Raw genomic sequence first — 6,042 nt, 5'->3', positions numbered from 1 at the left:
AAATATGTTAGGTAGCATTCCACATCAAAAATTCTATTTTTATCATTTACCTACTCGAGGATGAGCAGGAATTAAGCTTGGGGATGCTTGATACGTCTCCAACGTATCTATAATTTTTGATTGTTCCATGCTATTATATTATCTATTTTGGATGTTTTATATGCATTAATATGCTATTTTATATTATTTTTGGGACTAATCTATAAACCTAAAGCCCAGTGCCAGTTTCTATTTTTTCCTTGTTTTTCAGTTTTACAAAAAAGGAATATCAAACAGAGTCCGAACGGAATAAAACTTTTGCGATGATTTTTCTTGGACCAGAAGACACCCATGAAACTTGGAGTCCAAGTCAAAAGAGTCCCAAAGAGGCGACAAGCCGCCAGGGCACGCCCTAGGGGGGTGCGCCTCCCTCGCTTGTGCCCCCCCCCCCCGAGAGTCCACCGACCTCACTCTCAGCTCTATAAATCCTAAAATAATCCCAAACCATCAATGGAGTCCACGAAAATACTTTTCCTCTTCCACAAGCCTCTGTTCCCGTGAGATCCCATCTTGGGGCCTTTTCCGGCAATCTTCCGGAGGGGGAATCAATCACGAAGGGCATCTACATCAAATCTATTGCCCTTCCGATGAAGCATGGGTAGTTTACCTCAGACCAATGGGTCCATAGCTAGTAGCTAGATGGCTTCTTCTCTCTCTTTGATCTTCAATACAATGTTCTCCTTGATGTTCTTTACGGTGTAATCTTCTTTTGCGGTGCGTTTGTCGAGATCTGATGAATTGTGGATTTATGATCAGCTTATCTATGAATATTATTTGAATCTTCTCTGAATTATTATTTGCATGATTTCATATCTTTGTATTTCTCTTTGAATAATCGGTTTGGTTTGGCCAACTAGATTGGTATTTCTTGCAATGGGAGAGGTGCTTAGTTTTGGGTTCAATCTTGCGTGATTTCACCCAGTGACAAAGTAGGGGTAGTGAGACACGTATTGCATTATTGCCATCAAGGATAACAAGATGGGTTTTTCGTCATAATGCTTGAGTTTATCCCTCTACATCATGTCATCTTACTTAAGGCGTTACTTCGTTTTTTATGAACTTAATACTCTAGATGCATGCCGAATAGCGGTCGATGAGTGGAGTAATAGTAGTAGTTGCAGAATCATTTCGGTCTACTTGACACTGACATGATGCCTATATGCATAATCATTGCCTTAGATATCGTCATAACTTTGCGCTTTTCTATCAATTGCTTGACAGTAATTTGGTCACCGACCGTATTATTTTCCTTCAAGAGAGAAGCCTCTAGTGAAACCTATGGCCCCCGGGTCTATTTTCCATCATACATTTTCAGATCTATAAACCAAAAAACCCAAAAATATCTTGCTGCAATGTATTTACTTTTATTTTGTTTTACGTTTTAGTAATCTTTTATATCTATCTCTATCGGGTCTCACCATTGCAATTGACAGTGAAGGGATTGACACCCCATTAATCGCGTTGGGTGCAAGTGTTTAATTGTTTGTGCAGGTGCATAGATTGGGGACTTGCTTGTGCCTCCTACTGGATTGATACCTTGGTTCCCTAACTGAGGGGAATACTTATCTCTACTCTGCTGCATCACACTTTCCTCTTCAAGGGAAAAAACAACGCAAGCTCAAGAAGTAGCAGGACCCACATGTCAGTGTCACATTAGTTAACAGATTAGTTTAATTAGTAAAACAAGTATTTACTATGGTAGGGCCTACATGTCAATGTGATTAGCACTAAGTAAACAAACTGACACGCAAGACCCACATGTCAGTGGTAGGGGGCATAGTCAGCACATTGACCCCGGTCAACGCAGTCAACGGGACCCACCAGGGCCACTGGCAGTGACCTTGGGTGGACCCCATGTGGCATCAGGTCAGCAGCGGTGCCGGAGTAGCTCCGGCGAGCCAGAAACGCCATGGAGGGCTCGGGTCTTCACCGAAATTTTGCTACAGGCAGCCATATCGCGTGCGATTGGTCGCGTTAGAATGAGTGTTCAACGCTCGGTAGGTGCTACTGGCCAGAGTTGGGGTTGACGGAAATGGCACCGGTGATGAGCGAAGGCAGCGGCGACGTTGGGTCTAGTACGAGCATGCGGCTAGGGGTGGTGTTCACGCGAACTCAAAGGCTAGATGGCCTCCGCCGAAGGCCAGGAGGACGATGGGCACCGTGGGACGGCTCGGGTAGCCCTACTTTGAGAAGTTCGCCGGCCATGGCGCTGCCGAACTCGGCCTCTTGCGGGGACGACAACAGAGCGTGCAAAAGTGTAAAAGAGAGAAATGGAGTGCAGAGACTCACCATGCATCTCAAGGAGTCCGACGAAAGTTTGGAGCCGCGGGGGAGGCTGGGAACGCCACCGGTCACCGGTGAATGAAGCAAAAGGGGCTGCTCAATCCGGTAGTTGCACAGGTCCCTGGCTCTAGATGCTTAGTGCAGAAGATGTGTTTGAGCTCGGCGGAGCCTCCTGACGTGGTGGAGTGGAACGCGGACAGCAGTCGTCGCGGTGGAGACGAACATCGGCGACGATGGCCGGTCTAGAGAGGAGGAAGAGGGGAGAGGCGATGGAGAGTGAGGAGAGGGGAAATAGGGTGGGGAGAAAGAGAGTGGGAGTCGGGGAGGTGGAAGGGGAGGCATCCGAGGATCCACGGGGGTGAAGACCTTATCCCCTCCACAGCGAGGCCGGCAAGGTGGTCCGACGGGGACGCACGGGAGCGCACGCCCTTGGTCGTTCCCTGTAGCGAGGTTGAAGCCGGTTGGGTTGGTGGGCTGGGTCGCCACGGGCCAGGCCCACTGCAAAGTGGCTTGTGCCCTTTCTCTATTTTATTTCTTTTTATAGTTCTTTTGTTTTCTTTATTAATTTCTGTTTTATTTTTACTTCTAATAGCAAATGATTTTTATTAAATATGGAACTTGGCCCATTATTTATATTGCTATTTTAGACACTGCCACAAAAAGTTTGGGACGCATTTGAAATAGATTGGATTATTTTTATAATTTAAAAAGTATTTAAAAAGGTTGATTTGCCACTAAATTAAATGTTAGGGCTCATTTTAGCAAACAAGTGATGTTGTCTTCCTTAACCAAATATTGTTATGGAATATTTGCTAAATGGTGAACTATTTTCCAACCATGTTTGTGAATTTAAATTCTCACTTTTAATTTGAATTGAATTCAGAGGTGGAATTTGAAATGATATTTGAACCAAAGTAATCAAGCATTGTTAAGCAAAGTGACTTAGAAATCAAGATGGATTATTCTAGCTTAGTATATGGGGGTGTTACATCGCAGTTGAAATTTTAGCATGTTCCTTTATCCTAACAGGGAAAGGAGGCTTCTCAATACAAGCTGTAGGAATAACTGGGTCAACATTGTAAATAATAATTTCATCTTTAACAATAATGGGTTCCTCAATCTTTTGTTTAATGGGGGGTGATATTTAAACCACTTCTCCTTAGGGAGATCAATATGAGTAGCAAATGATTCACAAAAGGAGACTACTATCTCAGACTCAAGTCCATATTCAGTGTTAAACTTATTAAAAGCATCGGTATCCATAAAAGATTTAACACAAACAAACTTGAGTTTTATACCTGACTCTTTACCTTTGTTGAGTCCCCAATTTTCAGAGTTGCCTTTAATTCTTTCCAGAAGATCCCATCTGAATTCAATAGTTTTCTTCATAAAGGAACTAGTAGAAGAAGAATCGAGCATGGTTATTATTATGAGAAAGCCGAGCATAAAAAATTTGTAAGATAATTTCCCTTGAGAGATCATGATTAGGGCATGTGTACATCATGTACTTAAGACTCCCCCAATCTTGAGCGACACTTTCTCCTTCATGAGGCAAAAAATTATATATATAATTCCGATCACGATGAACCACATGCATAGGATAAAACTTTTGATGAAATTCTAATTTCAAACGGTTCCAATCCCACGTTCCAATATCATCACATAGCTTATATCATGTCAATGCCTTTCCCCCAAAAGATAAAGGGAAACCTTCTTCTTAACTCCTTCTTAACTCCACCTTTGGATAAACCTGCAAGCTAAAATAATCCACAAACTTCACCCACATATATTAGATGCATATCAGGATGTACTGTCCCATCTCCTGCATAAGGATTAGCTAGCAGTTTCTTTATCATACCCGAAGGAATATCATAATAAATATTTTTAGTAGGTGTGGTAGGTTGAGGAGCAACTCTTTGTGCTTCTGGTCGAGGTGAAAATACCCCGAACAAACCCCTCAAAGGATTACTTTCCATAGTAACAAGTGACAGTAAATTTCAACACGTAATATAAATGTCTCCTTACCAAATTCCACTTACCAAAGGTGCTTCACTCCCCGGCAATGGCGCCAGAAAAGAGTCTTGATGATCCACAAGTATAGGGGATCAATCATAGTCCGATAAGTAACAGTGTCGAACCCAATGAGGTGCAGAAGGAAATGACAAGCGGTTTTCAGCAAGGTATTGTCTGCAAGCATGGGAATTGTCGGTAACAAGTAGTATGATAGCAAGATAATTTGTAACAAGCAATAACTAGCAATAGTAAAAAAGGTGTAGCAAGGTAGCCCAATCTTTTTTGTACAAAAGGACAAGTCAGAACTTTCTCTTATAGCAAGTAAAGCGTTCTTGAGGACATACGGGAATTTCATCTAGTCGTTTTCATCACGTTTGTTTGATTCGCGCTCACTACTTTGATAATTTGATGTGTGGGTGGACCGGTGCTTGGGTGTTGTTCTTACTTGAACAAGCCTCCCACTTATGATTACCCCCTCTCGCAAGCATCTGCAACTATGAAAGAAGAATTAAGATAAATCTAGCCATTGCATGAAACATGTGGATCCAAATCAGCCCCTTACGGAATAGCGCATAAACTAGGGTTTAAGCTTCTGTCACTCTAGCAACCCATCATCTAATAACTATTCCACAATGCCTTCCCTTAGGCCCAAAGATGGTGAATTATCATGTAGTCAACATTCACATAACACCATCAAACAACCAACATTTCAGGGGGATTCCACACTCCTTCAAGGCATGGCTAGCTAGATTCAAAAATCTCTTGAAGCTGGTAGTTCACAACTGTCCAGAGAAATCTCATCCTTTTCTCTCTGATTACATTGTAAGTTTGGGACGCTAGTCTTGGTTTTTGTAGCTTTTACGGCCGGGGGGCCTAAAACCCATTGTAACACACATGTAACCGTTCTCTTGTGAGTAATACAAAAGTCAGTGGGAGCCTCTCCCACTGTCGTTAACCTTCAAAAAAAAGACAAGACTTCTCCCATGTCCTCAAGAACAAAACTACTCACAAATCATATGCATGTTCAAGATCAAAGAGGTATTGAATATCATTAAGGATCTGAACATATAATCTTCCACCAAATAAATCAACTAGCATCAACTACAAGATGTAATCAACACTACTAGCAACCCACAGGTACCAATCTGAGGTTCTGAGATAAAGATTGAATACAAGAGATGAACTAGGGTTTGAGATGAGATGGTGCTGGTGAAGATGTTGATGAAGATTGGTCCTCCCATGAAGAGAGGTTGTTGGTGATGATGATGGCTTTGATTTCCCCCTCCCGGAGGGAAGTGTCCCCGGCGGAATCGCTCCGCCGGAGAGCAAAAATGCTCCTGCCCAGGTTCCGTGTCAAGACGGCACTAGTTCATCCTGAAACCTTCCTTCCAATTTTTTCTAGGTTAAATGGCATCATATAGGAGAAGATGGGGCATGGAGGCCTGTCAGGGGCACCACAAGCTTAGGGGTGTGCCCTGGGGTGTGGGGTGCGCCCCCAGGCTTGTCGCTTCCTGGTGGGTCCCCTTTTGGTATTTCTAATAATTTTAATATATTCCAAAATAATTCCCCGTCAATTTCCAACTCACTTGGAGATGTTCAGAAAAGTTGCCTCCGATATAGCCATTTCCGGTCCACAATTCCAGTTGCCGCAATCTCCCTCTTCGTGTGAAACTTGCAAAATAATAGAGAAAAGGCATAAGAATTGTA

The sequence above is a fragment of the Triticum aestivum genome, chromosome 1B (genome assembly GCF_018294505.1).
Source record: "Triticum aestivum cultivar Chinese Spring chromosome 1B, IWGSC CS RefSeq v2.1, whole genome shotgun sequence".
Lineage (NCBI taxonomy): Eukaryota > Viridiplantae > Streptophyta > Magnoliopsida > Poales > Poaceae > Triticum > Triticum aestivum.
This window is presented reverse-complemented; position numbering follows the sequence as displayed.